General features: G+C 47.4%; 1 protein-coding gene across 1 annotated transcript in view; it reads left to right on the forward strand.

Moving 5' to 3' along the window:
* Nucleotides 1-137: 137 nt before the first annotated feature.
* The window catches only part of Siglec1 (sialic acid binding Ig like lectin 1), a 40,201-nt gene continuing 19,508 nt past the window's right edge, over nucleotides 138-20,830 (forward strand). Inside the window, exons 1-2 of the mRNA XM_090352057.1 lie at nucleotides 138-276; nucleotides 17,704-17,812. The gene's annotated coding sequence lies outside the window, so the exon portion shown is untranslated. The remainder of the gene's footprint in view (nucleotides 277-17,703; nucleotides 17,813-20,830) is intronic.

Genomic DNA, 20,830 nt, shown 5'->3' on the forward strand with positions numbered 1-20,830 from the left:
GACCCGCGCCCCTCCCCGCGCGCCCCTAGCGCCTCGCTGCCGCCGCGGCGCCTCCGCCTCCCCGGGTCTGCGGGCCGCCCAGGGGGTGGGAGAGGCCGAGGGGGGGACGAGGGGAGAGAGGAGGAGGAGGAATTCCAGACCCTCGCCGGCCTCCCGCGGCGCCCCCACCCGCCCCCCAGAAGCCCACCTTGGGGTTCAGCGTTGGCCCAACCATCGGCTGCTTCCAGGGCCTGGCTGGGAACCTCAGGGACCTTCAGAGCTCACCCTGCCACAGCGGTAAGAAGCACGCAGCCTCCCAAATGGGACCAACAGCCTTCTTCTTGCTCCATGGGAGTAAAAGCTTTCTTGTTCCAACCCCGGTTCTCTTGGGGGCGTTCGGAGGTGCCCTCCAAATAAGGGGCTGGCGGGGTGAAGACGTGAGTCCACTGACAGCCTGCCTCGCCCCTCACCTAGGCCCTTGTGGCCCACTTTGTCCTCCCTCTGACTGCTCCCCCAGCCTCAGGCACTAGGCCTCATCACGTTTTCTGCCAACTTTTGCATCGGCCATGTTCCCTCCTTGGACTGTTTTCCCTCTTCCTCTCTGTCCTTGCTGTCCTTACTTTCAGGGTCACTCTCCCCTTTATTGCGCCAGCCCTGTTGCTTGAACTCAGGGCCTGGGGATTGTCCCTGAGGTTTTTTGTTTTTTTTTTTTTTTTGCTCAAGGCTACTGCTCTGCCACAGCTCTACTTCTGACTTTTTCTTTTTCTTTTTCTTTTCCAGTCCTGGGCTTGAACTCAGGGCCTGAGCACTGTCCTTGGATTTTTCTCAAGGCTAGAACTCTACCACTTGAGCCTCAGCACCATTTCTGGCTTTTTCTAAGTATGTGGCACCAAGGAATTGAACCCAGGTCTTCATGCATGCTAGACAAGCACTCTACCACTAGGCCAAACTCCCGGTCTCACTTCTGACTTTTTCTGTAGTTAATTGGAGATCGGAGTCTCATGGACTTTTTTTGCCCAGGCTGGCTTCAAACTTTGATCCTCAGATCTCAGCTTCCTGAGTATCTAGAATTACAGGTGTGTGCCACCAGTGCCTGGCCCAGGGGGCCTTCTTAATGAAATCAGGGAAGAGAGCTTTGCACCTATAATTCTGAACATTAATACCTGGCCAGGAAGTCAGCCAGGTGCTCACTCAGCCCTCTCCACTTTCCTCCTCTGACTGTGTATTTGTCTGTGTATTATTCATGAGTGTTAGTGTGTGTGTGTGTGTGTGTGTGTGTGTGTGTGTGTGTGTGTGTGTTTGTCTGTTCTTGTCTGCAAGTCTGTCAGGAGTCCTTGGTCAGGGGCTGACAAGCCTGAAGCTCATTTCAGACTGGACCCAGCCAGGGAGGACTACAGTGTGAATACATGGGCAGGGGGAAAGGGTCTGGCTTTATGCATATACCTGTCTCTTGTTTCACCTCTTTCCCTTCCACTTCTGTCCATCCATTTGTCTCTATCCCTGCCCCCAGACCTTGGCTCATCCCTGCAGGCCACAGCAACAGGCACCAAGCAAGAATGAAGACTTGAGGCGATCCCTGCTTTGAGGTGGGAGTCACAAGCTCCACCCTTGGGTAACTTCCAGTCTAACACTAAGAAAGACAGCAAATGATTTCAGTGAATTCTTGATATGTGATCGAGTTTCAATTTACTTGGACCCCATTGGCCTGGGCAGGAGTCTTGCAAAGCCCCCACCCTGCATTGCAGTATGCCCTAGTCTTTGTCTCTTGGTCCTCTAGCCCATCAACTGACCTCATGGGCTTCCTGCACCTCCCTGGGTGGGGGAAACATAAAGCAGGATTGACTTCTAAATGTGTCCTCTCCAAGAACAACCTCTTTCCAGGCCAGACCTCCCTTCTCCAGGCCTCTGCCCCAGCCTTCCCCTCTCAAGGGATGCCTTTGTTTCTAACTTGCTTTTATAATCCATCTTCATCATGCAACAGGAGAGACTGTTAAAAGTGCTGGCCTGAGCTGGTGCCAGTGTTTCATGCTTATAACTCCAATACTACTTCGGAGTCTGTCATCTGAAAATCATGGTTTAAAGTCACCTGGGGCAGGAATCCCATGAGATTCTTACCTTCAATTAACTACCAAAAAGTTAAAAGTAGAGCTGTGGTTCAAGTGGTTGACTGTCAACCTTGAGGCAAAAAGCTAGGGCAGCATCCTGAATTCCCACACAAAACTTAATCTGGCTCATTACTTCACTATTCCAATGTGCTTCATGGCTCCTAGGACTCACGGGAGAAAATACAAATGATCCAAAGCCCGAGATTGCCCTTGGCTCAACTCCCCTTCCCAGCCCCAACAGGCAGCAACCCCTCTCCTGCCCCTGGGCTCAGCCTCCCTCCTCCAGGCCTTCAGAAGAAGCTGGCCAGTAGCACCCTATTGTGGGTGTCTGCTCAGAGAGCCCCTATCTGGGGCACCCCCAGATGAAACTGCAAGGAGACTTGTTTGTGTCTTCTTGGACAGGTTCTCCCTTCCCAGGACCCATGACTTGGCAAAGCAGTGGAGGGTAAGATGAGTATTTAGGACATGCCATCCATGCCCCCCAACACAGCGAAGCCTATTGGTACTCAGGCCTTGTGCAGAGAACTTTGGATGACCCCCCTACCCCCCACCCCAGGACTCAAGCTTGGCTGCTTGCTCAGTACACCCTCCCATACAAACAGGAATATTTGGAAGGGTGGACAAGGGTAGACCCTGCCAAATGATTCTCCTGGTGTGCAAGTGTCTAGCTAGGGACCTTATTCTACTGCCTCAGTCACCCCCACATAGAAAGAAAAAACTCCTATGGAGGAGGAAGCTGGGGCCCACAGAGGATGGGGCTCTTCCCAATCCAGACCCCACGGGCTGCCTCCTGGCCTGTGCTCTGCCCCAGCCACAGGATGGAGGCTGGTGACGGCATGGTACTTCCAAACTCCTAGCTCAAGCACCATGTTTCCTAGATGGCACATAGCCTGCTGCATGGGCCCGGGAGTGGGCTGTGGGCAGCTTGTGAGACAGAGACCTCAAATGTTCCTCTACCAGATTCCTGAGGTGTGAGCTTCCTTCCAGGAATTACTCTGCCTGCCCCCACCCAGATAGATTTCCTCTCCGTAGCCCACAGCCTCAAGCCTCAGGCTGCATGGTTTTCCTCATTGGAAATGGGGGTCCTGGAAGAGCTAGCCCCTCTCCACTGCCTCAGGAGCATGATGGCTCAAGCTCGAGGCTAGCCATGGTGGATCCTATTGGCACTGCTCAATCTAAGCTAGTACCCCCTGCTTCATAAGAAGAAAAACAGGTTCTGGGCACTGGTGGTTCACACCTGTAATCCTAGCAACTCAGGAGGCTGAGACCTGAGGATCGTGGTTGGAAGCCAGCCCAGGCAAAATAGTCTGTGAGACTCTTATTTCTAATGAACCATCAGAACACCAGAAGTGGCTCAAAGTGATAGAGTGCTAGCTCTCAGCAGATGAGCTCAGGAATAATGCTTAGGCCCTGAGTTCAAGCCCCCCAACTTACAGGGAGAGAGAGAGAAAGAGAGAGAGAGAGAGAGAGAGAGAGAGAGAGAGAGAGAGAGAGAGAGAGAGAGAGAGAGAGAGAGAGAGAGAAAGAATGAAAAACAGGGAATGAGGGGAGAGCTGGGTTCTGTGACTCATATCTGTCATCCTAGCTACTCAGGATGTAGCTATCAGGTGAGTCCAGGCTAGCTTTTTTCTTTTGTCACTTGAATTCAGCTTTTTCACTCAAGGCTATGGCTCTACATCTTTGAGCCACAGTTCTACTTCCAGTTTTTGAGTGGTTAATTGGAGCTAAGAGTCTCCTGCCTGGGTGGGTTTTGAACCCTGATCTGCAGACTCAGCCTCCTGAGTTTCTAGGGTCACAGGCATGAGCCACTAGTGTCTGGCTACGTTCACTTTCTTTTTTTTTTTATTGTAATTAGTAAAAGGGTTACATGATATTTGCCAGATAGAAGGTGCATTAATTCACATACATTGATACCCTTTCACATGTCTTGGTACCCATTTCCCTCCCCCCCCACACACCCCTACATTCACTTTCTTAATGGCAGAAATCCTAGTGACTCAGAAGGCTGAGATCTGAGGACTAAGGTTTGGTGTTAACCCAGGCAGACAAAATCTATGGGGCTATTATCTCTAATTAACCAGCCCAAAGGTGGAAGGAGAGCTGTGACTCAAGTGGTAGAGCAACTAACCTTGAGCAAGACAAAACAAAAAACCTCAGTCAAGAGCACAAGGCTCTGAGTTCAAGCCCCAGTACTGGCATAGAAACAAATAAACATATCTCAAATGGCAAATACCTGTAATCCTAATACTTGGGAGACGGAGCCAGGAAGATCAAGATTTTAAGGCCATCTTGTGGCACGTAGTGAGACATCTCTCTCTCTCTTAAAAATAAAATAGAAAGGTAATGTATCCCTCAACCAACCTTCTTTGCTGTGACCATTAACTCTGGCTAATGAGGTATAGCAGAAGATGCTAGCTAGCCCTTTATTCCTCATCCTGCTGCCTGGAGTGTCCCCGGAATGGCTGGGCATGCCCTTGCAATCACAGGTTCATTGACTTGCAAGGAGGCTGAGCCCAGGGGCAGCATCTGCATGCCAGTCCCAAGCTGGAGATCTCCAGATTTTAAATCTAAGAGAAAGAAACTATTTCTGTTTGGGACTCTATATTTTCATCTGTGTTACAGCAGAACGTAATCCTATCTGACTCCATTCCACAGGGAAATGTTGAGTAGGCATTTAGTCTGTGGATCTGGAACTCTCAGTGGTTTGGGGCTGTGGGTAGAAATTTGGCAGTCTTTCTCAGGGAGGTGGAAATTGAAGGCAGGACGACAAATGATCTCACCAAGGCAGAGCGAGAAGGGAAGCGGTCTGCCCAGGGGGGCAGTTGCCACCTCTGCTCAATGCTTTGCCTTTTCTTGCCCACAAAAGAGGATTCTGGCTTTGCCTCAGTTTCACGCCCCCCCCCCCCAACATTGCCTTTCCAGACCACTTCTTAGTATTTATCAAGCAGAATGAGATGGAGAAGGACAGGGGAGGAAGAACTCAGGGCTTGAACTCAGGGCCTGGGTGTTGTTCCTGAGCTTTTTTTCTCTACCACTTGAGACACCGTCTTACTTATGGCTTTTTGGTGGTAAGTTGAAAATAAGAGTCTTAAGTACTTTCTTGCCTGCGCTGGCTTTGAAGCCAGATCCTCAGATCTCAGCCTCCTGACAGGTTAGGATTACAGGCCTGAGACACTGACACTCAGCTGTGGGAACTTGTATTTGAGTTTTTTCTCTTGTTTCCTCCCCCCACCCCCCAGACACTAATGCCTGGGTTCTGTCCCGGAGCCTCTCTCTACTCAAGGTTAGCACTCTGTCACTTGAACCACAGCGCTACTTCCCACTTTTTCTGTTTATGTGGTACTGAGGAATTAAACCCAGGGCTTCACGGGCATTCTACCACTAAGGCACATTCCCAGCCCCACTTTCAGCATTTTTTTTTTTTTAATTTTAGTGGAGATGAGTCTTACAGACTTTCCTGCCTGTGCTGGCTTTGAACTGTGATCCTCAGATCTCAGCCTCTTGAGTAGCTAGGATTATAGGTATAGACCACTGGCACCCAGCCTCTCTTGCTTTCTTAGTTGCTTGCCTGTGTGTGTGTGTGTGTGTGTGTGTGTGTGTGTGTGTGTGTTATCTTCTAGGTTGACCCAAGCTTCCAGTCCTCTTGCCTTTGCTTTTCTAAATGCTATGATTATAGTTCATCACAATGCCTGGTCTGAAAGAGTTTTTAAAGAAAAAAATTATAGCCGGGCACTAGTGTCTCTTGGCTGTAATCCTAGCTACTACTCAGGAGGCTGAGATCTGGGGATCACAGTTCAAAGCTAGCCTGGGCACAAAAGTCTGTGAGACTCTTTACCTCCAGTTATTTACCAGAAAACCAGAAGTGGCATTGTGGCTCAAAGTGATAGCACACTAGCCTTGAGCTGAAGAGTTCAGGGGCAGCGCCCAGACCCTGAGTTCAAGTCTCATGACTGACAAAAAAAGGAAAATAAAAAAAGAAAGAATTATACTGGGATCCAGTGGCTCACACCTGTAATCCTAGCTACTCAAAAAGTTGAGACCTGGGCCAAGAGTGTGGCCTAGTGGTAGAGTGCTTGCCTAGCATGCATGAAGACCGAGGTTCGATTCCTTGGTAACACATACATAGAAAAGGCCAGAAATGGTGCTGTGGCTTAAGTGGTAGAGCTCTAGCCTTGAGAAAGCCCAAGGACAGTGCTCAGGCCCTGAGTTCAAGCCCCAGGACTGGGGGAAAAACGTATTTAAAAAAGAAGTTGAGGGCGGGGAGTTTGGCCTAGTGGTTAAAGTGCTTGCCTAGCATGCATGAAGACCCGGGTTCGATTCCTTGGTACCACATACAGAGAAAAAAGCCAGAAGTGTTGCTGAGGCTCAAGTGGTAGAGTTCTAGCCTTGAGAAAGTCCAAGGACAGTGCTCAGGCCCTGAGCTCAAGCCCAGGACTGGCAAAAAAAAAAAAGAAAAAAAAAAGAAGTTGAGATCTGGAGGATCATGGCTTAAAGCTAGCTTGAGCAGAAAACGTCTGTGAGATTCCATTTCCAAAATAACAAGCAAAAAACTGGACTGGAGGTGTGACTTAAGTGGCAGAACTTCAGCATGAGCAGACAAGCAGAGTGAGAGCCTTGAGGCATTGAGTTTGAGCCCCATTTTTGGTACCAGAATAGGGGAAAGGGAGGGAAGAGGGGGTGAGGAGAGGGAGGGAGGGAGGAAGAAAATTGCAAGATGGAGTGTTCCTAAGTGGGTTGGAAAAAAAGAAGGAAAATATGAGTAACCTTTTAGTGGCCTTCAGGAAAATCCAGCAATTGAGGTGGCACATGCATGTAGCCCTGCCAAATGTGCTTGAAATCTTATTTGAAAAAATAACCAAAATGTGGGATGCTGATGGCTCAAGCCTGTAATTTTAGCTACCCAGGAGGCTAATAATAAGAGGAACAGTGCAAGGAGGGAAAGATGGGAGCTCAACACTCTCTCACCGAGAAGTTTGTAAACCTAAACTTTTCATTAGGAGGGAAAATTGCAATTGGCACTGGAAGAGGTATATTCCTTGAATGCTGTTATTGGGACTTGAACTCGGGGTCTCTCACTTAGCTTTATCCCTCAAGAGAATTGCCAATCCTGGGGCTTAAACTCAGTGCCTGAGTGTTGTATCTGAGCTTTTTTTGCTCAAGGCTGGTACTCTACCACTTGAGCCACAACTGTACTTCCAGGGTGTGTGGTTAATTGGGAATAAGAGGCTCATGGACTTTCAAGGTTCACAGTCAATGTGAACAGGATCAGTACTCGCTACAATTAATACACTAATAGTAATACATTAACCAACGTCTATAGTTTACAATGTTCTGTCTCCCAAACTGGCTGGGACTACAAATGTATGCCCCTGAGCCTGCCCAATGGTCACATTTGTGATGTAATTTCTACAGATTTGACAGGTTCATACTGTCATATATCCAGTATTACTGAGATCCTCCTACGTACAGCCTCCTGCAGACCACATATATGCAACACCACTCCAGATTATTTGTTGAGGTGGGAGTCTTGCTAACTTTTTAAGTGGCTGGTTGGCTGGTCTTGAACCATGATGCTCTCCTATACTCCCAAGTAGATGAGATTACAGGCATAAACCACCAAATCTGGCCTAACAACGACCATCTTTCCCATGCATGTCTGCTGTATGTATACATTTTGTGTGATGGTGTGATTCTCTGTTCCTATCTTTTGCTTTTTTTTGTGTGTGTGCCAATCCTGGAGCTTGAACTCAGGGTCTGGGCACTGTCCTTGAGCTTCTTTTTGCTCAAGGCTAGCATTCTGTCACTTGAGCCACACTGCCTGGTTTTTTCTACTTATATCATACTGAGGAATCCAGTCCAGGCCTTCATGCATACTAGGTAAGCACCCCAACACTAAGCCACATTCCTAGCCTGCTTTGCCCATTTTTAATGTAGTTGTTTGATTTCTTTCTGTTGAGTGTTAAGAGTTTTTTGTATATTTTCTCCTTCTCCTCCTCCTCTTCCTCCTCTTCCTCCTCCTCCTTCTCCTCCTCCTCCTCCTTCTTCATCTTCTTCTTTTGTGTATGTTTCTGGGTTTAAACTCTGGGCTTTGGTGTTGTCCTTGTGCTTTTGTTGCTCAAGGCTAGTGGTCTTCCACTTGAGCCACAGCTCCACTTCTGGCTTTGTTGGTAGCTAATTGGAGATAAGGGTCTCCACAGGCTTTTCTACCGCTGGCTTTGAACCTCCATCCTCAGACCTCAGTCTCCCGAGTAGCTAGGATTACAGGTGTGAGCTAATACCAGTGTTTTGCATATATATCCTCCAAGATGGCAGTTTCCTTTTCCTCCCATATTATTTCCTCCCTGATTTTTATTTATGTTTCTTCCTTTTATTCATTCTATACTATATTCTTTACATTTGTCTTTTTTCTTTGTAGTCATTCAACATCTCCTGGATCTATTTGCCTAATTCCAGGTATGAGCAGATACAAAAGGGTGTCTTGTAGCCTCCATTCCTGCAGGGGGAGAGGGGTTGTTGTTTGTGGAAATTGGCTATGGCTGGATGGGGTGGCGGCTTCAGGCTGCTAGAAGGGCATCTGGGAAGTGAAATTTTGTTTTCCAGCCTCCATAGTAAAGAAAGACAAAGTAGCAGGGGTGTGTGGGGGGGGATTGGGGCCTGACTGGCAAACTCTCCACATAGACCCAGGGGCTGGGCCCACAGGATGGGTGGGGGCTGATGATATGATGTGGAACATGTAGGCAAACATACTTCAACCAGTTCTAAATGGAATAAAATGAAAAGCCAAACTTCCCTCCCCCTGTTCTTCTCATAACGCTTTCCACTTTTAGACATCATCTTTCTAAATAATGTTCTTCTCCACAGATTTCATCGAAAATCTGTTTGTGGACTTAGTCACTCAAGAGGCTGTCCACAGATACCTCATCACAAAAGCATGGAATGTATTCATGTATTTTATTAAGAGAGGGGGAGTCTCTGTATGTTGCCCAGGTTGGCCTTGAATCCTTGAACTCAAGTGACTCTAGCCTCAGTGTCCCAAGTAATTGGGACTACAGGTGTGAGCTACTATGCCCCGCTGAGCAAGAGATTTAAGTCAGCTCCTCCAGGTCAACTTCATTGGTTTTATTGTTAAATTAATATCACAGTCTTATGTTGTTATTTATAGTTCTAAGAAATCTATATTTACATTTTAGTTCCTTACCCATCAAGATAGATGTTTTCAGCTCCCACAGCATTATCAGAAAAATGAATCTCTCTGTCCCTGCCACCTCGTTCTTCTTTCCACCTCCTTCTACTTTCTCTTGATTGCTCTTGACATTTCCATTGCCAAAGTTGACAGAGTTTGCATTTTGTGCTGGAATTATAATGAAAGCTTCTATGCTTTCTCTTCAGGTTGATTCTGACAATGAAAAATCAACCAATGCTACAATTATATAAACCCTACTTGCTAGAAAGCTGGGTAACAAGTTGGCTCCTCAGAGGAAGAGACAAGCACCCCTCATTCCTTTCAGGAGAGAACTGGCCTGTCCAAAATCAAGGCCAAATGGATTGTCTTGTCTTAGTCTCCACTGACTGTTCAAAACAATCCTGTGTTGCTTCATATTTGGTTCCTGGCATGGAGTGTGTTGTTTCTGGTTTTCTAATTGCCTTGCTTATATTTTTTCTGAGAGAAGAAACAGATGTCAACTCATTTTGTCACCAGAAAGCTCACTTGCTGTATTCACAGTACCTATCTCCCGTCTGGCTCACTGTGAGAGAACTGAGACATGTTGAGGTTTAGCCAGTATTCCTTCCTCCCTTTTCCTTTCTCCACCCGCCTGTGCTGGGGTTGTGCCCAGGGCCTGCACATGCCAGGTGTGCACTCTGCCACTGAGCCATACCTGCAGCCCTTCCCCCTTCTTTATTTCTTATTTATTTATTTGTCAGTCATGGGGCTTGAACTCTGGGTCTGGGTGCTGTCATTAAGCTCTTCAGCTCAAAGCTAGCACTCTACCACTTTGAGCCACAGTGCCACTTCCTGTTTTCTGGTGGTTAATTGGAGATAAGAGTCTCAGAGACTTTCACACCCCAGCTGGCTTTGAACCTCCATCATTAGATCTCAGCCTCCTGAGTAGCTAGAATTACAGGCATGACCACCAATGCCTGGCTATTTTTTTTATGTTTAACTGATATTACTAAGGTGATATGCAGAGGGGTTACCGTTTAATAACTCAGGTAATGAGTGCATTTCTTTTTAGACAATGTCACCCCTTCCTCCTACACTCTTTCCCAGTTTGATCTCCTTCTCCCCTTTTTTGATGAATGCATCTCTAAGTACAATTATGTGATTTTAAGCCTTATTTACAATATTTTCTTCGAGATACTTGTAAGCAGTATCATTGGCCTTGATGATAATCTAGGGGCTGGACAGACAACTGAGATAAAGAAAACTATAGTCTAGGGGATTTGATTGGTGGCACATATATGTAGTCCAGCCCTGGGGCTTGAACTCAGGGCCTGAGTATTATCCCTGAGCTTCTTTGGCTCAAGGCTGATGCTGTACCAAAGCTCCAGCTCCACTTCTGTCTGGTGTGTGTGTGTGTGTGTGTGTGTGTGTGTGTGTGTGTATGTGTGTGTGTGTGTGTGTGTGTGTGTGTGCTTTTTAGTTTAGTAGAGATAAGAGTTTCACAGACTTTCCTGCCTCGGCTGGCCTTGAACTTTGATCGTCAGAGCTTAGCCTCCTGAGCAGGATTAAAGGCATGTGCTGCTAGTGCCCCGCTTGGTCAGTGATATTAAGAAAGAAGCATTCATCCTTTAGCTTTAAGTAATGCTTGATCCAGGAACTCAATGACGTTATTAAGAATCCGGGATGACTATGTATCTTTCCTCTGCCCTCAGTGTTGTCCTCATTCCTTGGTTTCTCCGAGTCAGAGGCAGGCGCCTCGCCTGTGGTGGTTGGGAGAGAGATCAAGTTCACCAATCAACTCAAGAGCCCAGAAATTCAAATGAAGGCTTTTTCTAAAGAAACAAAAGAAGAATGACTGAATTTTGTTAACCCGAACCCCAGATATTCATACTCTTTCCTACTAACTTGCATTTAACGTTAGCAACTCTTTTAAATTTCCAGGAATCATTTCTTTTCATAGCTTGTCGTTTTCTGAATGTAATAGCCTTAGAGCGTTTCCTTTTTCTAAGTTGTCTTCTGTTCCTTGAGTGATATTTCCTCTGGGATCAGTTTGTTCACCTCTCAGTTTCAGCACATTTTACAGGATTGAGTTGTGCAGAGCCCAGCTCAGGAAACAGGCAGCCTGCGTCCGCATTCCAGTGCTCCGACCCCTGACTAGCTATGCAAACCTCACCCAGCTACTTTGCTTCCCTGTGACTCAAGCTTCCTGTGAGTGCAGATAACAAGAGACTGCAACCAGCCCAGAGGACTGCAGGGTAAAATACCTCAGCCACTGCCAGGCCCACTCTATAGCCCAGTGTGGAGGATAAAATCCAGGCCTCATATATGCTAAACAAACACTGCCCTACATATACTCCCAATTCTTCTGCCTTTTGTTTTGTTTGTTTCTTCCTTTGGTAGTACTGGGATTTGAATCAGGGCCTCACACTTGCTAAAGCAGGTGCTCAATAGCCTTTTTTTGCTTTGGTTGTTTTGAGACAGGATCTCTTTTTTTGGAGGGGGGAGCTGGGTGTGTGCCTGAACCTCCATTCTCTTATTTTAGGTGAGCGTCACCACACCCAGCTTCTCCCATTGAGATAATGTCTTGCAAACATGTTTACTCTGGCTTCTCTGGAACTATGATCCTTTTGGTCAAAAGCCTTTCATGTTTCAGGGGTGACATGAGCATGCTGCCGTGCCCAGCTATTGGCTAAGAAGGAGTCTCTTGAACTTTTTACTCAGGCTGACCTTGAATCTTGAACTTCCTAATCTCTGCCTCCTGAGTAGCTAGAACTACCAGCCTGGCTTTTCTTTCTTTAAATACTGGGTCTTGAACTAAGAGCTTTGTACTTGCTAGACAGGTGTTCTACTACTCAAGCCATACTTCTGGTCCTAAGTACAGCTTCAGCCCCCCCGGGCTTACTTATTGAAATGGGGATCTCATTAGCTTTTTTTTTTTTTTTCTTTGTCAATTATAGGGCTTGAACGTGGGTCCTGGGAGCTATTTCTGAGCTCTTTTTGCTCAAGGCTAGGGATCTACCACTTTGAGCTCCACTTCTGGTTTTCTGGTGGTTAATTGAGATACTAATCCTTCTAATTTCTGTCTCCTAACTAGTTGGGATTTGTAGGTATGAGCCACCACTCCTGAATCTATCCTCCCTCCTCTCCTCTCCTCTTAGAACCGGGCCTTGAACTCAGGTCCTTAGGCTTGCTAGGCAACTAAGACCTCAGCCTTTTATTGTGTCAGTTATTTTTCAGGTAATGTTTCAAAATATTGCCCAGGGCTTGCCTCAGTCTGGGATCCTCCTACTTATACCTCCCCTGTAGTTGGGCTAACACCCAGTTTTGGGTAGCAGTGGAGAAGATCTAGCTTTTTTACTAAGGCAATTCTCCAATATTAATCCTCCTGATCTCTGCCTTTCAAGTAGTTCATACATTTTTTTTATTTTTTAATATTTTTTATTGTAATTAATAAAAGGGTTACATATTTGCCAGATAGAAGGTGCATTAATTCACATACATTGATACCCTTTCACATGTCTTGGTACCCATTACCCTCCCCCCACCCCCCCCCATAGTTCATACATTTTTAACCTCTCTCTCTCTCTCTCTCTCTCTCTCTCTCTCTCTCTCTCTCTCTCTCTCTCATACTGGGGTTTGAACTCAGAGCCTCATGCTTGCTAGGAAGGTACTTTACTGCTAAACCACACATCCAGACCATGGCGGGGGGTGCACGCACACACACGCGCACACACATGCTGGTTATTTGTGAAATAGAATCTTGATTTCTGCTCAAGCATGCATCTAGACATCGCTTCACCTACTTTAGCCTTCCTGCAGCTGGGCTGGCAGGCACGTACTACCATGCCTGGTTCCTTGAGGACTTTTCTGCTAGGGCTGATTTAGAACCCAGATCCTCTCAATCTCAGTCTCCCAAGTGGCCAGAATGACACATGTGAGTCTCACCATCTGGTCAATTCTCTTTTTTGTTCATTTTTATCCACTGCCTTCATCTCCTTGGGTGTGTTGGCTGTCCATGGAGACTCCACTCTTGCCTCCCAGATCAGGAGCTGCTTTGTCCTAAGTGGGCTTTGGCTCTGGTTTCCTAGGACCCCACTGTCCCTCATGGTAAGTCACCTTCCTTGTCTTCTAAAAGTAAATAAAAAGTCCTAGCAAGCTGGCCATCAGTGGCTCACTCATCTTAGCTATCTAGGAGGCTGAAATGTGAGGGTCCAGGTCCAAAGCCAATCTGGACAGGAAAGTTGGTGAGACTTTTTTTTGTGCTAGTCCCAAGGCTTGAACTTGAGGTCTGGGTGCTGCCTTTGAGCTTTTATTTTGCTTAAGGCTAGCATTCTGCCACTTGAGCTACAGCTCCACTTCCAACCTTTTGTGGTAGTTAATTGGAGCTAAGAATCTCATGAGCTTTCCTGACTGAGCTGACTTCAAATTGTGATCCTCAGATCTCAGCCTTCTAAGTAGCAGCTAAGATTCTGGGCATGAGCCACCAGCATCCAGTTGGGCAAGACTCTTGTCTCCAACTAACCACCCCAAACCATGAGTAGTACAAAGAAGCCTAGGAACAGAGCCCAGGCTCTGAGTTCAAGACCTAATACCAGCATATACACAGACACATAGACCCAAATATCTCTCTCTCTCTCTCTCTCTCTCTCTCTCTCTCTCTCTCTCTCTCTCTCTCTCTCTCTCTCTCTCTCTCTCTCTCCTCCCTCTACACTTGGGCAGCCAATGCTTATCATCCTAAACCACTGCATTCCCTTCCCCTCTATTATGGATTTTCTTATCTTTTTCTGTGTGGTGGTCTCATCAGTGTTGGAAGATTCAGGGCCAGTATCTTGAACTGGAAGTGGGGATGGGGATTGCTTTGTCTGCTTTCTGTGTTGCTGGAGATGGAACCCAGGCCTCTTCAGCTTTCCTTCAGCCCCCTTTACTGGAAGAATTATGATAGACCCATCAGTTACAGAGTTCCTTCTGCATTCTGGGCCCTCAGAAGCTCCTAACTGTGGCGTCCCTCCACCCTTCTCTGTCCCCAGGTATGGTCTTGGACATTTATCTCCTTTGGATCATTGTGGGTGATCCAAGATGCAAAGACCTATCCTGAAAGCTGAAGCAGCAGAGGTTTCTGGTGCCCTCTAGCGGGTACAGAAGGCTCTGCAGAGATATTGGCAAGGAAGTGGGCAGGGTCCTGGGGACAGAGTCTGGAATCCAGGCAGGGTCAAGGAATGAAGAACTTAGGATTTTGGTTGCTTCATACAAGTGCAAAAGAGTCCTTTCCCCCATCCCTCAGTAATAAACTCCAATTATTTATCCAGGTCCTTACAATAATAAAGAGTTAGGACTTTGTGACTAAGTTCTGACTAGTAGAATATAGCAAAACGTAATGTGTAATTTAAGGAAATTAAAGTGGGGAACATAAGCTACATTTTCCCTTCTGCCATTCGTGTGTGTGTGTGTGTGTGTGTGTGTGTGTGTGTGTGTGTGTAATTTGTTGTTAGCCATGGAGCATGACCTCAGGGCCTTGGTGCTGTCCCTGAACTTTTCTGCTTCAGGTTAGCACTCTACTACTTTGAGCCACAGTTCCTTGAGTATGTTAGCTGTCTATGGAGACTCCACTCTTGCCTCCCAGATCAGGAGCTGCTTTGTCTTAAGTGGGCTGTGGCTCTGGTTTCCTAGGACCCCACTGTCCCTCATGGTAAGTCACCTTCCTTGTCTTCTTTTTTTTTTTTTTTGCCAGTCCTGGGCTTGAGCTCAGGGCCTGAGCACTGTCCTTGGACTTTCTCAAGGCTAGAGCTCTACCACTTGAGCCTCAGCACCACTTCTGGCTTTTTTCTATGTATGTGGTACCAAGGAATCAAACCCGGGTCTTCGTGCATGCTAGGCAAGCACTTTAACCATTAGGCCAAACTCCCAGCCCACCTTCCTTGTCTTCTAAAAGTAAATAAAAAGTCCTAGCAAGCTGGCCATCAGTGGCTCACTCATCTTAGCTGAAATGTGAGGGTCCAGGTCCAAAGCCAATCTGGACAGGAAAGTTCCAGTGGTTAATTGAAAGTAAGATTCTCACCGACTTTACTACCCATCCTGGCTTTGAACCATGCCAGGTTTGAGACAACTGCCCCTGGCTCCATTCTGTTTACTGAAATGCAGATATAATAGCTAGAGCTCCATTTTGGACTATGAGTGGAAGTAGTCTATTGAAGTTGGTTAAACAAAAAAAAATGTAAAAGTGGTCTAGTTTACCAAGGATCATAATATTACTGTATCAGTATTGGATGCCAGCCAGATGTGGTGGCATACATCTATAACCCAATGCTAAGGAGGTGGAGGCAGAATGGTCAAGAGTTCGAGGCAAGCTAGACACTAGTAGCTCATGCCTATACTCCTAGCTACTCAGGAGATGGAAATCTGAGGTTTCAGTTCAAAGCTAGCCCAGGCAGCAAGGCTCATGAGACTTCTGTTTTCGATTAACTAGCAAAACACTAAAAGTAGAGCTGTGGCTCAAATGATAGAGTACCATTCTTGAGTGGAAACAGCTAAGCAAGAATACAAGGTCCCTTGGGCCGGGAGTTTGGCCTAGTGGTAGAGTGCTTTGCCTAGCATGCACGAAGGCCTGGGTTCGATTCCTCGGTTCCACATACATAGAAAAAAAAAAGCTGGAACTGGTGCTGAGGTGCAAGTGGTAGAGTTCTGGCCTTGAGAAAGTCCAAGGACAGTGTTCAGGCCCTGAGCTCAAGCCCAGAACTGGCAAAAAAAAAAAAAAAAAAAAAAAAAAAAGAATACAAGGTCCCTAGTTCAAGCCCCAGTACTGGCACACATACAAAAGGAGTTTGAGGCCAGCTTGGGCTATAAGGTAAAGCCCTATTTTAGCCCCACCTGCTCTTGGAAAAAAAAGTGGGTGCCAATACTGATTTTAGAAAAAGGAGGCACATTTCTTTTTAGTGATACCACTGTCATTTAGGGTTGGATATTTGTAGCAAATTGGTTTTTTTCCATATATTTTTATTGTAATTAATAGAAGTGTTATATTATATTCACCAGATAGAGGGTGCATTACTTCACATACATTGATACCGTTTCTCATGTCTTTGTCCCCTCCCCCTACCCCTAAATGTTCTTTTTTTTTTTTTTTTCCCCAGTCCTGGAGCTTGAACTTAGGGCCTGGGCATTGTCCTTGGGCTTTTTCCTCAAGGCTAGTACTCTGCCACTTGAGCCACAGCACCATTTCTGGCTTTTTCTATATGTGGGACTGAGGAATTGAACCCTGGTATTTGTGCATGCTAGACAAGCACTCTACCACTAGGCCAAATTCACGGCCCTGCACATCGTTTTATTTATTTATTTATTTAGCGCCAGTCCTGGGACTTGAACTCAGGGCCTCATGCTCTTGCATAACTTTTTCTGCTCAAGGCCTGTAATCCTACTTACTCAAGAGGCTGAGATATAAAGATCAAGGTTCAAAGTCAGCCAAAAAGCAAAAGAAAAGTCAGCAGGAAGGTCTGTGAAACTCTTATCTCCCATTAACCAGCCAAAATCTGGCTAATGGAAGTGGAATTGTAGTTCAAGTGGTAGAGCTCCAGCCTTAAGAAAAAAGTGCTAAGAGACAATGTGAGGCCCTGAGTTCAACTCCCAGTACTAGCACAAAAACAAAACAAAAAAAGATTTTGTTCATGTCATGTCTCCTCTCATTATTGGCTAGCATATGTCATATGACCCTGACCAGTCAGGTAGAATTAGTACTAGCTACCTGGTGGCAGTTCATACCAGTTAGGTATTGGTAGCTTGTGCTTCTAATACTAGCTACTCAGGAAGCTAACATCTGGAGGATTGCCGATGGAGGTTAGCCCAGGCTTTAGCCTCCCAAGTGCTGGGATTACAGTCGTGAATCACAATGCCTGGCTGAGTCTTTGTCCTTTACTGCTTCAAGGGAGGGGCTGAGGATGGAGTATAGTAAGGAAGCAAGAAGAATCAACCTGAGGACTGTCCAGCTTATTGGGGCCTCTATGTCCCCCACAAAGGGACTGGTTCTTGGGAGCTTCTTAGTGTCCACTCAGCCGGGAGACATGGAATGGCCTGCAAAGGGCCTGGAGGAAACATGGTGTATTTTAGGCACCCTGTTTTCTCGTCATCTCTCTTGCAGAGCTGGCTACCTCAGTGTCCCCGGCCTCCCTACAGAGGCTAAGCTCCAAGAGAGGGGAGTGATCGAGGCTGGAAAGGGGGATACTTTCACCCCACTTTCCCATTTTCTTAGGAGGAAGCTCTGGTGAGGCCCACGTCCCACTTCTGCTTGCTGAAATCCCTATGCCTGGGGACTAAGTCCAGCCCCCTTCCCTCCCTGATTGGGATGTTCCTATCTTGGTATTGTGCAAGGCCCCCAGCTGCCTCTCTGATCACACTCTGCACAGGGGCAGTAGGGCCAAGGCTTTGGAAAAGAGGAAGCGGCTCCTGGACAGGATCCTCCTCTCTCAGGGCTGCAGAACCAAAACCAGGAGCCAGCTGCTTGAAGAGCTAAGACCTTCCTTCCGGTTCACCTCTGGCTGTTTGGCCCACCCGGCGACCACTTCCTTCTGTGGAACAGGTACTCCCATGACTGGCTAGGAGGGGTCGCCAGTGGGGGATGGGAGCACCGGGGTGAGGCTGGGGCTTGCTGGTGGGTGTCAAGCTGTGAGTGCCAGACCCCAAACCAACTCAAGCCTAAGCCACAGATCAGAGCTGTATGTGCAACCCAAACTGCTTTACCAACCTAGATCCTCCTCACCCAGCAACCCGGCCCCAGGCTCAGCCATCAAAATGCTATCCCAGCCCAGCCATTACAGCCTAGCCCCTCACCCACCTCTATCACACAAACCCCTATCAATCCAAACCCCTCATCCAATCCCAGCTGATCCTTCACCTGACTGTCATAGCGCCAGCCTCTCTAGAGAACGACAGGAATGGAGACCAACTTAGACAAGGTCGGGAAGGCTGAGTCTCAATAATGAAAAGAAAAGGGCTAGGGGCTTGACTTCATGGTAGAGCAAGTGGTGTATCCAGTATGCTTGAGACTCTCGGTTCAATAACAAAGCAAACAAAAATCAGACAACCCAAGCGCTGGTGGCCCAGGCCTGTCATCCTAGCTATTCAGGAGAATGAGATCTGAGAATCACTGTTCAAAGCCAGCTTGGAGAGATTTTTATCTGAGGATCAGGGTTCAAAGCCAACTGTGAGATTCTTATCTCCAAGTAAAAAAAAAAAAGCTGCATGTGGAACTGTGGCTCAAGTAGGAGAGTGCTAGCCTTGAATGAAAAAACTCAGTGCCCAGGCTCTGAGTTCAAGTCCTAGGACTGGCACATATAACCCTGCCCACCCCCCAAACAAACAAACAGACAAAACCAGACAAATGGATGTCTCATTTTGACCCTAACCCTGTCAACCTCATTCCAACCCACCCTATCCTAAGTATCACCTGTACCCAGGCCTGGCAGTCACCCAAGCCCAGCCACCCTTCATTCAAGGCAACCCTGATCCCAGCCTGAGTTCTATTCCAAATGCAACCTCCCATTCTCGGTGGGCCTGGGCCAGCCCTAATATTTCCCTACTCGAATAAATCCACTGGGCTTCATTCCTCATTCAGCTGTGAAGCAGGGCTCAAGTTGTGACTGTCCCAGCTGAGAGCATTTAGAGCCAGGTGAGGAGTGAAGTGTAAAGATTTCTACTGCTCTGGTAGAACCCGGGACCTTTCCTGATCAATCCCATAGCTTGCAAAATGAGCACAGAGGGGTGTTGGGGGTTTTCCTCTAGAAGATTGTGGGAGCTTCCCATCTGTACCCTGACTTCCTATCTTGGGCCAGAGCCCTCCAGCTGGCCCCATCACCCTTGTCCTTTGTTCTCCAGCCTGATAGGGAAGTTGGGGAGAAGCCCTGCTGTTGGGAAACAGAAACTGAATCCTGAACCCCCTGGGGAAGCTGATCTGCCTTCCCTTCCCCCGGGACTTGGCCTCTGGGATCAAAGGTCAGGGCTTTGGGGGGCCAACATGCTCTCCTGTATGTGCTGTGTATGATGTTCTCACACACCGCAAACCTCAGCACCCACTATGACCTGACCCGTCCTGACTCAGCACATGCCACCAATTCCAGGAGTGGGGATTTAAAGCTCTGTCTCCAGAATCCTTAGAACTTGGAGTCACAAGAATGAAAGAAATGTTCAGAACTCCTGGCTGGAAGGCCATGCTGTCCCAAAGAGTCATTGTCCAAGGGTAGGACTGTTTTAGGTTCTCAGTGGTATATGTCCTTCAGAATCCACAAGGCTCCCTGTTCCTAGGACTGGACTCAACCCTCTTCCACCAGGGGGCGCTGGATGCTAGGCCCACCCCAACCACTCTAAGCCCACAGGCCCCCTGCCCCTCTGCATCAGGCTTTCACACAGGGACAAGACATCCTTTCCTGAGGCCTTGCTCCTTCTTTTCTTTCTTTCTTTTAAAAAATTTCTTCTCAGTTCTGTAGGCTGAGCCTGTCCTTTGAGATGGAGCCAGGAGAGCCAATGTGCTGGGCTGCAGTGGTACCCTCCCTTGTAATGTTAGCACTGGGCTTGGCAGACGTGACATCTCTAGACAGAGGTTTTAGAAAGGTTCTCCCACACATGCTTCACTGGGGGTTCCAGTGTCCAAATCCTTTATGTCCTCTCATGAGGTTCAGCATTGCCCTGTCCATCTCCCAAATAAGATATTTCTAGAGGCAGAGAAGCTAGCCCTGAAACTGCCTGAGCCAGGCTTAAGCAGCCAACGGCCTGGCATGGAGGTTGGGGGTGCTGAAGCAGCCCTTGGGGAGGTCTGGGTCCCCTGGGGATGCAGGACTTCCTGTCCTGAATAGACACTTTGCTGGGACCCCTTCAAGGATGTTCCCTCTGCCTTCTGTCCTGAGACAGAGCATTCGGGCATCCTGAGGGCCACTCAGACCCTGTCCAGGGCCGAGTCTCAGCTTAGTCCTCCCAGGTGTGCCCGTTAGTAGCCAGCGCAATGACAGCACATCCAGGCACATCCCAGCCCCCGCAGCGGATGGGCTGCGGGGTGAAGGGATGTCATGAGTTTCCTGTTCCAGCTTCTAGCCTCTCCCAGCCCTCCTGCCACTGCGCCACGTCAGCAGCCCCAGGAGAGGATTGCAAAGTTGGCAACCTGTGTGTGTGTGTGTGTGTGTGTGTGTGTGTGTGTGTGTGTGTGTTAATATGAAATTTGCTGTTTTAATTGAACACTTCAGTGGCATTATTAAGTGCTTTCATAATATTGTAGAGCCATCACCAACTATCTATTTCAGGATAGTTTTTGTTTGTATGGTGCTTGGAACTAAAGCCAGGGCCTTGTACAGGCCAGGCCAGTACTGCATCACTCAAGCCATGCCCCAGTTTGTCCAGAGTATGTTCATCATCGACAATAGAGAATCTGTACCCATTCAGGATAAGCTTTCCCTTCCTCCTCCCCACCTCTCTGGTAATCTCTGTTCTGGGTCTGTCTCTAGGCATTTGTGTATTCCTGATATTTTTGAGTAAGTGAAACTACGCCATATTTGCTCTTTTATGTCTGGGTGATTTCGTATAGCATAATGTTTTCCATGCTTACCTGTGT

The sequence above is a fragment of the Megascapheus bottae genome, chromosome 18 (genome assembly GCF_031878675.1).
Source record: "Megascapheus bottae isolate mThoBot1 chromosome 18, mThoBot2.hap1, whole genome shotgun sequence".
In the NCBI taxonomy this organism is placed as follows: domain Eukaryota; kingdom Metazoa; phylum Chordata; class Mammalia; order Rodentia; family Geomyidae; genus Megascapheus; species Megascapheus bottae.